This window comes from Archocentrus centrarchus, chromosome 24 (assembly GCF_007364275.1).
Source record: "Archocentrus centrarchus isolate MPI-CPG fArcCen1 chromosome 24, fArcCen1, whole genome shotgun sequence".
Classification (NCBI taxonomy): Eukaryota; Metazoa; Chordata; class Actinopteri; order Cichliformes; family Cichlidae; genus Archocentrus; species Archocentrus centrarchus.
The window spans coordinates 34557667-34574415 of record NC_044369.1 but is presented as its reverse complement, the minus strand read 5'-3'; the positions used below and the strand labels follow the sequence as shown (position 1 = coordinate 34574415).

General features: G+C 42.5%; 1 long non-coding RNA gene across 1 annotated transcript; it reads left to right on the top strand.

Moving 5' to 3' along the window:
* The first annotated feature begins 3125 nt into the window (after positions 1-3125).
* Positions 3126-4614, top strand: LOC115774210 (uncharacterized). The gene is made up of 3 exons (XR_004019175.1): positions 3126-3163; positions 3854-3943; positions 4524-4614. It is a non-coding gene; the product is annotated as an uncharacterized LOC115774210 (long non-coding RNA).
* Positions 4615-16749: the final 12135 nt, after the last annotated feature.

Sequence of the window (16749 nt, the reverse complement as noted above, 5' to 3'; positions counted from 1 at the left end):
GCTCTCGGATTATACATTGATGATTTTGAAATTTGTAATCCTCTGGGGACTTCTAAAAAAATCCATAAAGTCTGTGGTATATATTGGGTGATAGTCAACTTGCCCATAAGACTTAGATCAACATTGTCATCAATTTATTTAGCTGCATTGTGCAAAACTGAACATATAAAACAATATGGTTACAGCAAAGTTTTGGAGCCTCTGATTAGAGATCTTCAGCATTTAGAGAATACAGGTGTATTTGTGAAAAGATTTGGGTCTCGTATCAAAGGTACTGTTTTGTATGTGTCAGCAGACAACTTGGGTGCACACTCCCTTGCAGGATACCAAGAGTCTTTCAATGTTGAGAAATTTTGCAGATTTTGTTTGGCTAGCCTTAAAGATATTCAGCAACATGATGTCAGAAGTGGGGCATTTACTTTAAGAACTCCTGAACAGTTTGATGAAGCCGTTAATGTACTAAACACAACTGATACCTCATGTGTTGATGGCTTGAAGAGAGACTGTCCTTTAAGGAGACTTGCCCACTTTCATCCTACAAAAGGGTTTCCACCTGATTTTTTGCACGATATATTAGAGGGAATTGTACCTGTGGAACTATGCATATGTCTTTCAGATTTGATTGCAAAAAAGTATTTCACATTGAATGAACTTAATGACAAGTTAGCATCATTTCCTTTTCAGTTTTCTGACAAAACTAACAGACCTCAGACAATACAAACAAACTTTGTAAAAAAAGGAACGAAAACTGGGCTCCTCTGAGATTTCTTCCACTGTTGATTGGCCACCATGTTCCAGAGAGTGAAAAGACTTGGTCTGTGGTCCTTGAACTGAAAGACATTGTGGAGCTGCTATCAAGCCCCTCATTCACAACAGAAACCTTGTGCTACCTACAAGCCAAAATCTCTGATCACAGACAGTTACTTTTAGAAGTATTTCCTGATACTAAATTACGCCCCAAACATCATTATCTTGAACATTATCCTGTTCTTATCAAAAAATTTGGACCATTGATTGAATTCTGGACAATACGATTTGAGGCAAAACATTCGTTCTTTAAAAGAGTGGTTCACAACACTGGCAACTTCAAAAATATTCTGCACACTTTGGCCACAAGACATCAACTTATGTTGTCATATTATTTGGAGATGCCAACTATTTTCAAATCAAGCATTGAAACTGGGCGAGTATCAGATGTGTCTGTCGGCATCTTAGATGCTGCCATCAGAGAGGCTCTATGGAACAAGTTTAAAGGTCTGGACTCTGTTTCACTCACCTCCACTGCTTATGTAAAGGGGACAAAGTATTCTAAAGGAATGGTGCTCTCAGTTGGACAGACATGTGGACTGCCAGATTTTGGGAGAGTATTGGAGATATGTGTAGTGGATGGCTGCATATCATTCATTTTGGAACTATTCGCAGTGACCTTCCTGGAGCATCTAAGGTGTTACCAGCTCACCAGAAGAGACCCTGCAGCAACTGTGGTTGTTGACCCTGATGATCTGAATGACTACACCCCACTTGCTGCATACCCTGTTGAAGGAAAGCTGCTCATCACTCCAAGGACGTTCATGTTACATTAAGGTAATTGTTGATTGGGCAGGTTGTCTAAAATGTAAAGACACACTCAATCTTTGGAGCTTGGAAATCTCGGGGGTGGGGTAGATCAAATGTGGTGAAGCAACAATGAGCAGGAGTGGTCAAGGGCTCGAGAGGAATGGAGAAGAAAGATGTGTGTTGGGGGGGCAATTCAGGGGATAGTGATCTGTTGTGATGTGTTGGTGGTAGTGAAATGTGTGCGCAATAGAAGTCATTTTATCTAGCCTGTACTGTTTTGACTATAACGTATTTTAGATTGAGTTTTTACTATTATGTGAAGTGTTTTCTTGTTTTTTTCTCTGTGTTTCAGTTACTGCTGCCTCATCAATGATGCTTCTCCAAGTCATTGTCTCACCTCAGGAAATAAGATGTTCCCTCATCAGTTGATGAGATATGTACAGTACTGCGTAACACTCTGGGACTCCGAGGGAGCTTTCTTTTATAGTTTGAAGATCCAGACTTTGGGAATGAGCTCTGCAGTTTGACTGATATCAAGGATCTACCAACTGAACGAACAACACTGAAAGTCCTCTTCATGTTATCTGAACCACATTCTGACTCAACATTAGATACTGCAAGCCCCGGTCCCCCAAGTAGTGCAGATCCAACAGAAGGGTCTGAACCATTTATTATTCCACATTTCTCTCATGATGTTGAGTATCAGCTGAGGGTAGCAAATGATGCCTGTGCCAATGATGGAGCTGCGATGGTTGTCTCAAAGAGTGTAATACTGGACAGACTGGCTGATTGCATCGCCAAAATCACTCCCTATCCTACTAGAGACAACATAGAAAGCGCTGGTGGTCAAGCACCCTTGCGTGAGGGAGCCAGGTTCTGGTCAAGGATGGTATTTCTGGAAGTTCAGCTTGTATTCAAGATGAGCAATTATCAGAGGATGATGGCAGCTGGATGCCCAGAAGTTCTGGTAAATAAAAGAAAAAGAGGAAAAAGAAATGGCAAACCACTCAAGAAGTCAAAAAAGGGAGAGATCCACTATTTGCCACAGCCACCTGAGGGACAAACTGCAGTCAAAGCAGAGAAGGATCACAAGACCATGGCTCTAAAAGTGCAGAAGAAAGATCCAGATTTACAGGTCCTGGATGAATTGATGACTGCAACATTTGTACAGCAGAGACAAGAAATAATCAGTGATGAACCTCTCATCTTTGTTGTCAAGGACAGATGGCCTGCATTGTTTAGTGAGTGACAGGTAATCCTTTGCCAACTGAATATGGCATAAAAATCTTATATTTTGTGACTTTAGTGTTCATTAATCAGAAAACATGTACTCTTTGTTGCAATAACTTATTTCTTTGAGTTTCTGTCCCCACAGTTCTATGCTGCTTATATTTTCCCTCACTCATGCCCTTTTCTGTGCTATTTTGTTACCCATCTACTTCAGCTAATTGCAGAGTTCTGGAGAATTGTCACCAAAGACCTGCTGGAATCCTTTTTGGGTGGACGTGATGCCTTCATGCCCAGTCTTCTACAACTTTACAAAACAGCTGCTGCATCGGGCAGGAGGTTGGTCCTGAGCAGCATTTTGGATTGCCTTCAAAAGGAGGTATGTACTGTGTCAGGTAAACAGTTTTTTTGTGAAGGAAGACACCTGAAACACTATAGTTAAAAAAGTAAAACATTTAATGTATTAAAGAATCAGAAAATATACACATATACACATGGCCATGCGGGAACCCAGAGTAAGAGTGTGCACTCACTCTCTCTCTGAGCCCGTGTTCCTGTCTAACCAAAACATTTTTATACATGTTGTTATCTAAGCATAAACCATCTCTGGGTGCTATGAGTTGACCTTCGTCATTCAGTCTTGTTCTGGCTGGTTTTTCATGACCCAGATTCCTCTCAGTCATGGGCACATCTTCTTCCTGATGTTCTAATTTAATCAGTACAGAGAAATCTTGTCCAGATTAATGACAGAACATGGTGACATGGGTGATGTTTTATTTGTACGTTCGGTGGCCGGACCTTGAGATAAGGTGCATTGAAAGAGAGAAGTTAGTCTAGAACTTTCTGATCTGTTGATCTCTGTCTAATGTATTATTTAATTGCTTATTATTTGGTTGATCCACTGTTAATTATTTAATTTACTGAAGTTTACCTTTAAACATTTGTCCTTTATTCACTGAGTTAAAAATAATCCCTAACAACTGTATAAAAAACATTTTCTACAAATATGTACTAAGATTATTGTTCCTGTTTTTGTATTACATTCATGTACCTTTACCTGTTTTGGCAGGACGTAAACCAAAACCAAAGAACAGCTGCCCTTCTTGGTCTCCTGTGCTACTTTTCAGACGATTCCTCCAACATAATCAGGAAGTGTAATGTAAGACCCTATATTTACATATTCTGTACTACTTTTCCATACGCACATGGTTAAAACTCGGGGACATGCAAATTGACTTAGATAACTTATAGCTATTGTGTAACACGTGATCAATAGAAAAAAAATGTAGCCCACTAGTCAGTCATGCTATCATACTCTTTTCTAATGTCGTAATGAAATCGTGATCTATTTAATAGCTAATGTGATTAAAAGTTAGCATCAGCAAGCATTTACATCAAGAAGAGTCTAAATATCCTTGCTGAGGAATCTTGTCTGACTTTGAATTCTGGATCATTATGGTGGTCTCCCAAGTAGTTTTGCCATCACCCCACTCTACAACACAGTATTAGTTTCATGTCCCTGAGTTTTTTCAGTCAAGTTTAATACACGTTTTATTATATTTGCAGGAATCATTTTATTTATTAGTGGTTGATACATAGCCTTTCAGTTCCATTATTTACAACACTCACTGACTGACACACTCACTCACTTGAAAGACATATATAGCCTTTATTTATTAATATGTCAGTGATGTTTTTAACTTGGAGAAGTAAAGATGTATATGTCTTTATGTCTTTAGGCTCATGGTGAAACCCTCGACGTGATAATGAGCGGGATGGAAGTCGGACTGCTGATCGGACATGAAAGCCCTCTGCAGGATGCATTCCCTTTATAGGTCTTCAATGTGGCTGTGGTAGCAGAGGAAAAGATCATCCTAGATGACATCAGAGATGTGCCCACTGGCTTTACCATGTTACTGGGCACCATCTACTGCCTTAACCTTGAGTACCCACAAAATATGAGGTACTCCTTTGAGCTCCTGCAGAAGGTCATCATGAACATTAAACCAGACCAATGCTCTGCAAGAGTCCATGGACTAAGAAATAAAATGCTTAGATATCGTGTGTAAAAATTTAACTTGTGTTTAAATAACACCAATGTTTTTTTGATTGTTTACAATGTTGAGCATTTTTGTTCTTTGTTCATAAAGTTTTATGAACCTGCCTACAACTCTACCTCACCTTCTCCGTGTCTGCAACCTTCTTCCTCCACTCAGTCACTCTGTCTCTCCTCCCCACGACCCCATCTTCTCTTGCTACAACCCCACTTTCTCCATCCCCCTCCCATGTGGTTTGCTATCTGGTTGTGAAAGCATGGTGTTAAAATTTATAAAGATGTTTTTATTAATAAAATTTGGATATTTTGGATAAATGCAAGCATTCAGTGTGTTCTGTCATGTATCATGTAAGTTGAAACAAATTTGAAATTTAAATTCTTTTAACTTGAAATGGAATGTTGAATTTCATATAAGTTATTTGAACTCAAAACAGTGAGTTACAATCATGCAGAAATGTGTGTTTGTTCAACTAGCTAAAGAAAGTTATTATATTGATGATGTTTGATATTTTATTGTTTTGACTTAGAATATTAAGTTGAAACAACAACTGATAAATAGTTTTTTTGCACCGATAATGTGTAATGATTTTTTGATTTAACTCAAAGTATCAAGTTGAGACAGCAAGTGATAAAAAGTTAAATTACCTTTGACAACTTAAAGAACTACATTAAGACAACAACAACAGTGTAGTACAATCAACTTTTTGAACTTTCATTTCTGAGTTGAAACAATGATAAACTGCTAGTTCAGTTAACATGCAATTTTTAAGGCAGCAGGTGGACTTTCATTTGCAAGTTTAACTGACTTGAAATGTCTTACAGTGTGTCAGACATGACAGGCTTTTAAAAAAAAAAGAAAATGATGTGGCAGGCTAGTCCATTTGTAGCCTCTGTGGGGTCCAGGTATGCCTCATGCTGCGAGTAGTGACACTGACCCTGGGCAAGTGCAGAACTAGTGAGAAACAGTCAGAAAAGATGAGGAGGGAAAACTATGAGTGTCCTCCTCTAAAACCATTCCTGTTTGGGGGTGTGTCATTGTTGCCCCTAACAGCAGGCGCGCCAGAGGAATCTTGCATAGAAACTGTTTAGGCAGCCTGGTAGGACTGCATCTCTGATCTCAGTGCTGTCTGTGCTCTTCTTGTGGTTTGTGACAGATTGGATTCCTTTTCAAATACCGTGTGTGTTGTTTTGCAGGTGGAGGATTTCCAGTTTTTGGGAATGTGACCTTTTTTGCTGCTCTGATGGACCCGAGCAGCTTATATCGGGCCCACTTGAATGCTGCTCCATCCCCTTACTTGAAAGTCTCACACCTTTGTCTAATTTTCATGCATCTGTATTAAAGCAGTGCTTTTAGTTTGGAAAGACACAAACCGTTCTGGTGGGGATACAACTAGAAGTGCAGCAGTTGATGTAGTTGCTGACAGTCCATGTCTGTAATGTGTGAGCAGATCTGCAGGTTTGCCAGTGTACTTTCAGTCCAGGTGTTAGCAGTTCTAACTGAGACTGGGCTCGCCTTTAGCTGTTTGGTGTGGGTGTGTTTTAGCAGGATTGTCATGTGGTCAGATTTACCAAAATGGGGTTTGGGTTCAGCAGTGTCTGCCTTCCTGACGTTACTGTAGCAGTGGTCCAGTGTAGAGCTGCAGATTTCAGAGCGTGCAGCTCCTCTGGTTTATTTTCCAGAGAGGGGAGATTAGCAAACATAACCAGCAGAGTTAGCCTTCTGTGGGTAACCAAGTGACGGGGCCTCTGCTCGGCACCTCCCCACCTCCCAATGAGGACATGACCTGGGACATGACATGGGGCTCTGTGTGGTGTGATGTTGCACATTGTTTAGAGTCAGATCTGTTTTGCACCTGTTGTTTTCTTGCATCTTTGTACAGAACATCAGGGTAACAGTAAGAATGAACATCTGTTATGATCACATCATCGTCCTCCATGGATTGTGAGCCACATAAAACAAAGGGTAAAAGTACAGCAGACCGAGCTGCATGTGGTGAAATCTTGGAGTAAACACTTTCTGTCACGGTGCTGCCACCTTGTGTGCAAAGGTTTTTAAAAGAAGCACTTTTAACCTCTGCTGCAAGTTTTTGTTGTAAATGAAACATGAAATACATGCATGTGGAAGAAAACACTGAGAATAAACATTTTCAGTGAGAACGTACATGTGATCTGAAATTATTACAAACTGTAAATCACAAAATGTCACATGCAAGTAAAAATGTAAATTTCTGTATTGTTCAGAGTTTGTTTAAAGTGGACCTTCTTCTCCTTCATGCCTGTTGTGTAGCTCCTGCTCCTGTGGTAGATGTTCATGCTCCACTGTGAATCAGCTCCAGTCCAGGCTACACTTCCACCACTCTGAACTGGTGCCAGAAAAGCTCCAGGGCTGAGTGTGCTGTGTTAGCTGTGAGTGGGAGAGGGGTTGGCGGGATGTGCCACCAACTCAGCTCTCCGTAGTCATTGACTGGATGCACTCTGTTTAAGTTCAGCAATGAGCAGAGGAACAAGCCAACCTGAAGTTTCCATCAGAAGCACTGGGAATGCTGCAGCAAGTGTGTGGAGATGAGATGATGTCACACTCACATGTTTTTGAGTGGTACCAGAGGTTCACAGAGGGACGTGAGGTCAGGAAAGACGACCCCAGGACTGGAAGACCTCCAATAAACTGGAGTGACTCCATCGGCAGATGGAGCACGGGGATCGTTGGGACCCAGATGTTCAGTGATAATCTTCCAGACACCGTCCTAGTTCAAGCCCACCTCAGTGGAACAGTCAGCCATCGATCCCCACCTTTGTCTGCTTCTGGATCAGGATGATATCCTAGAGAGATGAAGTCCTTATATGGTCATCTCAGCCATACCGAAGCCCCACCCACCTACTGTTCAAGTCTTTTGTTTGCAAGGGGCAGCAAATCAGAGGAAGGCTGTCTTAAAGGGAGAAAAGAATGGGTTAAAAAGAGAAGAAATACTTATTTAATACGTATTTATTCCATAATTGATATTATAAAACTGCCTGTTTCAAACAGAAGATGTGTAGTTGCACATCTCTGCTTGTTGCAATTACACAATTTACTGCTGAATAAATCAGTACTGACATTACACACAACAGTCATTGCACAGAAATCAGTCATCGGGCTGTTAGAGGCAACGAGCCGGGAAGGTTTCACTTTTTAAGTTACGGTGCAATCTGTTCACAAACTGCCAATAAAAGAGTTTAACATGTGACATTGTTACCATGTGCAAACTTAAACAGGTCTTTCTGTGAACTCTAACTAGTTAGAGAAACCTTTCTGATTGCTCACATTTGCTTCATGCTGAACATCTGAGGAGACGGGATGGCCTCACTGACTACACTCAGCCAGGAACACAGTCAGTTTGAAGGGGGGGGGGGGTGCACAGGTCTTTGAGGAGGTTGCTTTTGTAATGAACTCTTAGCAGATTCTCTTGAGAAGACAGAGGTCATGGTTTTGGGTCCACTGTGACCTTTCTTGTCCTTTCTGTTCTCTGGCAGCTCTTAGAGACAAAAACAGCCTCAGAATGAAGCTGATGTTCCTCGTGAGGAGCAGTGAGACAGAAGGAGCTCATAGTTCACTCTTACAACCCAAAACTATATTGTTATGGACAAATGATCAGCCTGGTCCACTGCAGGGGCCAAAGGTCACATAAGAACATATAAGTAGTTGGGAGAATCAGCTTTGACTCATGGGTAATGTTTGTGAGGATCAGAGTCTGGCAGCCTCCATGCTGTTCAAACAGAAGCCTCGCTGCGTGCAGAGGTCAGTGTCCTCACTGATGACCTTAGATCAGGTCAGCAGAAAAGAGTCAGATTTTAAATTTCAGCTTGCTGTTGAGTCACGGGAGGCTATGCTGTAGTCACGCGAGACTTTGTGAATCTCGGCAGAATCGCCAATGGCGGCGTGATTCCATTTGCAAACATTTGAGTGATTAGCTTTTTTTCCGCCAATTTATAAAGTAGACAGGCTTAAAACTAACAAATCTAGATAGTTTTTTCAGCCTAACTTAAATTTTTTGCAGCAATCTGGAGGACTGTGAAGAGGACCTGGACAGTCTGTTGCGTTACATCGACGGGTGTTTTGAGCGAGTCGTTATGGGGAAACCCAACAAGACGTCGACTCCCTCCACCAGCAAGGGAACTCCGTCCACGAAAAGAAGCCGCCCCGAAGATTCCCTAGAGGTGGTATTGCCACCCACCACTAATATTGTGGGCATTCTGGAGTCCATTGACAACAAGCTGTCAAGCTTTGACGCCCGCTTGGCCCTGGTTGAAATCCTCCACAAGGAGTTTCAGGCCCCGCGGGAGTCAGTCGAGTTCAGCCAGCATCAGGTGGAAACACTGGCTGCTGAAAACGCTGTCCTCAGAGAGTCGGTGAATTCCCTCACCGAGGAAACGACCCGGCTCTCAGCTGAAAATAAGAAAATTAAAGAATCGATTATCGAGCTTCATGCCCGCAGCATGAGAGAAAATCTTGTGTTTTCAGGTATTCCGGAAAAGGCAGAGGAGGACCCGGAGGCTACAGTGAAGGAGTTTATCCAAACTCACCTGAAGCTCCCGGATGACACCGTGAAGACCATCGCCTTCCATAGAGTCCACCACCTGGGAGGAAAGCGACCCGGAGCACGCAGACCCAGACCGATCGTGGCCAAATTCGAACACTTTAAACAAAAAGAGCTGGTGAAGAGCCGCGGCCGGGAGCTGAGAGGGACGGACTTCAGCGTCAACGACCAGTTTCCAAAGGAGATTTTGGAGCGACGCAAGGTCCTGTTCCCCATCCGGAAGAAGTTCATGCAGGGAGGCTCCCGGGCTGTCATCGCCGTGGACAAACTGTATGTAAACGGACAGCTTTACCGCGACAAAAACACCACGCCATGGCTCTACTGATCGTTCAGGTGATCTGTGTCCACATTAACGCTCTTTTCTGAGTTTTTTTTTGTTTTTTTTGTTTTTGTTTTTCTACTTTCTCTGCAGTTCTCTAAATGTATATTCAACTGTCTAAATAGTACCAATAACGCCGATTAATGAGCATAGTGCCGTGATCACTTGTTTGTTTTGTTTAAAAGATGTTTCTTCTTCTTCTCCTCCTCTTTTTTCCTCCTCTTCTTATTTCAGTCTTATGTCACTCAGGTCACTTTTTTCACGTCTTTTTTATTTCTGCAATTAGCACGCCACACCCACCAACATACAGCGCATATACACACACATCTTTAGTGAGCACACAACAGTCCATCAGTTAGTTTAAATATGAGCACACTCAGATTTGTCTCATGGAATGTACACGGAGCTGGTTCGAGGGAAAAAAGACTAAAAATTTTTAATCAGTTAAAAGACTTAAAAGCAGATGTTGTTCTTTTACAGGAGACACACATGTCCAAAACATCTGTGCACACTCTCTCCTCTCCACAGTTCCCTCACACTTACTCAGCCTGCTACAACTCCAAACAAAGAGGTGTAGCTATACTGATTAACAGGAAGATAAACTTTAACATTAGCAACACTACAATAGACCCTGAAGGTAGATTTATAATACTTAATTTATCTATTCAGAATACAGATTTATGTATTGCTAGCATATATGGACCAAATGTTGATGACCCCTCCTTCTTTCATACTTTCTTCACCTCACTATCTGATCACTCTGACACTACACTAGTAATAGGAGGAGACTTCAACCTGGTACTTAATGCAGATATTGACAGGCTCAGTACAGCAGTGAGTCAGAGGAACTGGCAGTCTGCAGACATTCTTAAACAGTACATGAAGGATTTTGGTCTTTGTGATGCTTGGCGTTCACATCACCCCACTCTGAGGGATTATAGTTTTTTCTCACCAGTATATCACTCCCACTCCCGCATAGACTACTTTCTAGTTAGCAGCTCCATGATGATGGACATTACAGACACACAGATTCATCCTATCACGATCAGCGATCATGCACCGGTGTCTCTCTCTCTGACACAGAAAAAAGTTACACCACCAACCAGGAACTGGAGATTTAATACATCATTACTTAAAGAACAAGATTTCATTAATTATTTCAAAAAGGAGTGGTCAGCATATTTAGAAAATAATGATCTTCCGGAAATGTCACCATGTGTTCTTTGGGAAGCAGGAAAGGCAGTAATGCGGGGCAAAATAATATCTTACTGCTCGCATATGAAAAATAAAGAAAAAACACTTGTGTTAGAATTAGAACAGAAAATTAAATCTTTAGAAACTGCCTATGCCGCTTCACCACAAGAACATATAATTAACAACCTGAGGAAACTGAAACTGGAGTTAAATGAAATAACTGATAAAAGGACACAATTCATGTTGCAGAGGCTGCGTTTGGAAAACTTTGAGCATGGAAACAAATCTGGAAAATTCCTGGCCAACCAATTAAAACTAAATAAAGAAAAAACAGCTATTTATTCTATTAAAGATTCAACTGGTAACATTACTCATGACCCACAACAAATAAATAACTCTTTTAAAGACTTTTATGAAGCTTTATATTCACCACAGATTAACCCATCTGATACTGAAATGGAAGAATTTCTTAACAATATAATTCTACCAAAACTAGATGACGATCAAGCTGCAGCTCTGGATTTACCTCTTTCATTATCTGAACTTAGTGAAGCAGTACAGCATCTCCCAAATAATAAAGCCCCAGGTCCAGACGGTTTTCCAGCCGAGTTTTATAAAGAATTTTGGTCAGAGCTAGCTCCCATTTTTTTCAGAATGGTAACTCAGATTCAGAGTGATCACATCTTATCTCCAACCCTAAACTCTGCTAACATTAGCCTGCTTCTTAAACCAGGCAAAGACCCCACACTCCCATCCAGCTACAGGCCAATCTCTCTCATTAATGTAGATCTTAAAATAATTTGCAAAGCCCTTGCCAAAAGATTAGAAAGTATTACTCCATTTATTGTACATCCAGATCAAACAGGTTTTATCAAGGGTCGGCACTCAGCCAATAATACACGTCGACTGATAAATATAATAGACTATTGTTCTATTAACAAATTAGAGACGACAATCGTGTCTTTAGATGCAGAGAAGGCATTTGATCGGGTAAATTGGAAATTCTTACTAGCAGTTCTACAAAAATTTGGATTCGGTTCATCCTTTATAAACTGGATCAGAACACTACACAGCTCCCCAAATGCACGTGTTAGGACAAATGATCTCATTTCCCAAAGCTTCAGTCTGCAGAGGGGCACTAGGCAGGGCTGCCCACTCTCTCCCTCTCTTTTTGTAATTTTCATTGAGCCACTAGCGGCAGCAATCCGTCAAAATGCAAATATTAAAGGGATTCAAACTGAAAATATGAACCATAAAATTAGCCTTTATGCTGATGATGTATTACTTTTCCTGGGGAATTCACAAGCTTCTCTCTTGAAGACTATCACACTGATAGATAAGTTCTCATCTATATCCGATTACTCTATCAATTGGAGTAAATCAACAGTTTTGCCTCTGAATTGTAATTTCCATAGAACCCCAAGGGCCCCACTAAAGTCAGGAAATATTAGATATTTAGGCATAAATTTTTCCGCCAGGCTCTCAGACTTGGTAAGATTAAATCATATCCCCTTATTAAAAACAATAGAGGATGATCTCACACGTTGGAATAGTTTACCTATATCACTCATGGGGAGAGTTGCTGCCATTAAAATGATGGTCTTACCAAAAATTAATTATCTATTTTCACTGATCCCTAATAAACCTTCTATTCCTTGGTTCAAGTCACTAGATTCAAACATCTCAAAATTTTTATGGAAAAACAAACCATCAAGAATAAGCTTAAAAACTTTACAAAAGCCAAAACACAGTGGAGGTCTGGAATTACCAAACTTTTATTACTATTTCTTAAGCAATAGGTTGCAGTATATTTCAAAGTGGATCAAATCCAATTCATTAGACAACCCATGGCTGGATCTAGAACAGGAGTTTTGTGGAAAAATAAAAATCTCGAATCTACCTTTCATTAGCCCTAGTATTAAACATCATAACTGCTATAAAAGCCTTAGTATAAATACTTCTCTGACAGCTTGGTGGGAATTTTTGAAAATAACTAAATCTTCACTTATCCCCTGTAAGCTAACACCGATTTGGAACAATCCAGATATTTGTCAGAAAAAGAAAATGCTGAATTTTCCGTTATGGCGTGATAAGAGTGTAAATACTTTAGAACATATTATCCAAGATGGAAACCTTATTACATTCCAAGAACTTATGTCAAAATATAGAATTGGCAATGGTAGATTTCTGGAATATCAACAACTTAAGTCCATTTTACAGGGAAGATTTAACCTTAATCAGTTGAATCTAGAAATACCTACATGGGTAACAGAATTTCTTAACCTCTATACCCCAAAATTGTTATCAAAATTGTATAAATTATTACTGAAAACTGATGATTCAGTTTCCCTCCCAATTGCAAAATGGGAGCGTGATCTTTCTGTTAACCTAGATCAAAATTTATGGACAGAAATATGTTTAAATATCTTCAAAATGACTTAAAGACCCCAAGTACAACTTTTACAATATAAAATTCTCCATAGAACACACTATACTGGACAAAGGATGTTCCAAATGGGCCTTACACATTCAAACATATGCACCCACTGTACAAGCAATTCAGAGGAGAATTATCTACATGCTCTGTGGTCTTGTGTACCTGTTCAGAGATTTTGGCAAAGGATATGTAAAGACCTATCCACATGGTTTAGCTGTCGCGTCCCAACTTCCCCCAGACTATGCATCTTAGGTGACATCAGTGAATTAGTGATGGAGTCAAATATGTCACACATAGTTCTCACCGCCTTGTGCATCGCTAAGAAAACTATCCTTATGAATTGGAAGTCAAAAAATAAACTATGTATTACTCAGTACAGAAATTTATTAATAGATTATGTTAGTTTAGAGAGAATGTCTGCTTCATCTAACGATCAATTGGAGGAATTTGACTCTCTTTGGTTCCCACTGATCAGCTCCATTACTTAGTGGGGGTGGTTGGCTGTTGGTTCTGCCCCTGAGGTGCTTTGTAGGCGGTCGGGTGGGAGCTCTGGGGGCCTGTGTAGCTGGTAGCCTCCTGAGACTGGAGTCCTGGGGCGACCTTCTGGTGATGTCTGTGTGCCTGTTCTGGTTGATGGTGGTGGGGGCTTGGATGGTGCTGCCTTGCGGTCCTGGTTTGTGGTCCGGGGTGTTTGGGGTGATGGGTGCCGGCCCCCGGTCGGTTGGCTGGTCTTCCCTGGGTGGCTTGGGGGCTGGGCCCTGGGGCCCCGGGCCTGGGGCCGTGCCGGCTCCCGGTGGGTCCCCCCTGGCGCTGGGGGGTCTCTGCTGTCCCAGGCGCGCCACCGGGTGGGGTGGGTTGACCTAACCTGCGTTGGGACGTCCGGTCTGCGCTTTTGGGGCCCTGGGGTGCCTGCGCTGCCGGGGGGTGGGGTGGGGGGTGGGGACGGCGGTGGGGTGGTTGGTGGGGACGGGGCACCGTATTTCCAACTCAGGCCAGCATGTCCTGTCGCTTGTTTGTGTCTATTGTTGAGTGAATGGGCGTCTAGTGAGAGTGGGCTGCCCTCTATGATGGGGGCGGTGGCACCAGTCTCAGGTGCTGCAGTGCTCTGGGATGCTGTCACCATGGCCCCGGGCTCACCCCTCCCTGCCCTGTGCTGGGGTGTGGGAGGTCGGGGTGCCTACTGAGCCAGTGGACTGCTGGCTCTCTTCTTCCAGGTTGGGTGGGGTTTTTTTTTTTTTTTTTTTTCCACCTTCCTGGTCTTACCCCCCACCCCCCACCCCCACCCCCCCCCACCCCCCCACACACACACACACGTAGGGTGTAGGGTTGAGAGGCTGCGTGCAGAGTCACGCGGCCACTTGCATCTCCTTTTTATTGCACTATAGACATTATAATTCACAACACATGCACACATACTACACGATACATATAGGACCTTTGGGGCAGGCATGTTACACAGAGGTTGATGAGGGGCGGCCGCTGAGGTGGCCCCATTCAGATCCTCATTTCTGTCTGTCCCCAAATTTTATTTGCATTTTAGACATGGAGGGTTTTTGGGGGGGCAGTGTGGGCGAGCACTGACGTCCAGCAGTTGGTGCTTGTGGCACAACTGCCCCCTCAATTTTAACTGCACCCTATACACTTCATTCATTCACAACATAAACACATACACTTATAAGTTGGGCGGGGGGAGGGGGGGTGGGCCATCTCACACCCCGATTTCTTATGCCTCGCCCGGGGTCGGGGTCGGGTGGTTTTTACCCACAAGCCATCCGTCTGCTCAACTCTGAGCCCTAACTGGACCATTATTGCACAATGTAAATATTATAATTTATAAAAGTGTGTATAGTGTATAGTATATAGAATATAGTGTATAGTGTGAATTACTTTTTTTTATTTTTATTCTTCTTATTTATATGTGTGTGTATATTTGGTTGCAGGTACAAAATACATTTCACTGTGCATTGTACTGTGTATAACTGTGCATGTGACAAATAAACACTATCTTATCTTATCTTATCTTCCTTGGGGACCGGGCTGGCGGCATCTTGGGGTCACTGTTGGCCCTGGGGTGGTTTCCGCTCCCATCTTCAGAGAGTGGGTAGCTATGGATGAATGTGTGTCTTTGTATTTGTCACAGTCTTCGTGAGTATGGGTGGGCGAGTGAATATGGTGTATCTATGTTTATATGTGTGTGTGAGAGTGTGTTTGTGCATAAATGTGTACATGGGTGTGCTTGCCGGTGTGCGTGTGGTTGTATGTTTGGCTGGACCTGGGTCTGGGCCGGTGGCTTGCCTCCTGACCGCTCCTTGCTGGTTGCCTCTCCCCCCCTGCCCCCCTGGGGTGTGGGTACCTCCTGGTTCCTGGGTGGGGCCGGATGTTCTGATGTGGGTGGTGACCTGCTCCCCTGGGGGCTGCGGCGCGGGGCTGCGTTGGCTTCTTCGGCGTGGGGGGGGGGCCCTGTGGGGGCTCGGGCGGCCCTCGGGTGCCGGGGGCCCTGGGGCCCTGCTGCCGACCGTGCGGGGGGCTGGCCGCTGGGGGGGGGCTGGCTTCTCGTTGCCTCGGATGCTCTGGTGCCCTTGCTCCTTGGCTGCTGGGACTCCATCTGAGACCTCCGTCCTCCGTCTGCTGGGAGGGGTGTACGGTTGTCTTTGGAATGAGTGGCCGCGGGTCTTCGCAGGTCTTGATGGGCTGCTGGTGGCCTGGGCTTCCTGGGATTCTCTTTGCCTGCCTCTGGGTTCTGATGGGCGGGGCTGCGGCTTTATGCCTTCATTGGTAAGTACATTTCATGACACAAACACATACACCCACATAATGACACAAAATGGTTGGTTTGTATAACTATTCTTCTTTTATTTTTATTTATTTATTTATTTTTTTTCCCCACACAATCTTTAATTTTGCAGATATTGTCAATATCTTAAGTTTAACAAGTGGCTAACTATTTGGTTTACTTACTTGCACTCTTTCCTGTTTCTTTTTTCTATTTTCTCTCCTTTTTTTTCCCCTTTCTTCTTCTTCCTCTTTCCCTTTCTCTTTTCTTTCTCTTCTCTTTTCTATTTCTTAAGCCTGTCATTTCTGGCACAATTTGATAAATAGCATGTTAAAAATAATTCAAATAAAATAAAGGATTACACAGTAACAAGAGGAGCCTATAGAGAACCTATAGAGCTCATCTTGAAATAGCAAATATGTTTGGCACAACAATGCATTCAGATCACAGTTCTGTTTGCAAGATCTGCCAGACATGACAGGCAAAAAAAAAAAAAAAAAAAAATTTCAGAGTTCAGCTTCTCACTGCAGCAGTTTGTTTCTGTGTTAGCGCTAATGTAAAAATGTTGAACTCATTCAGAAACACATCTGTGTGCACACCTTTCACACACAC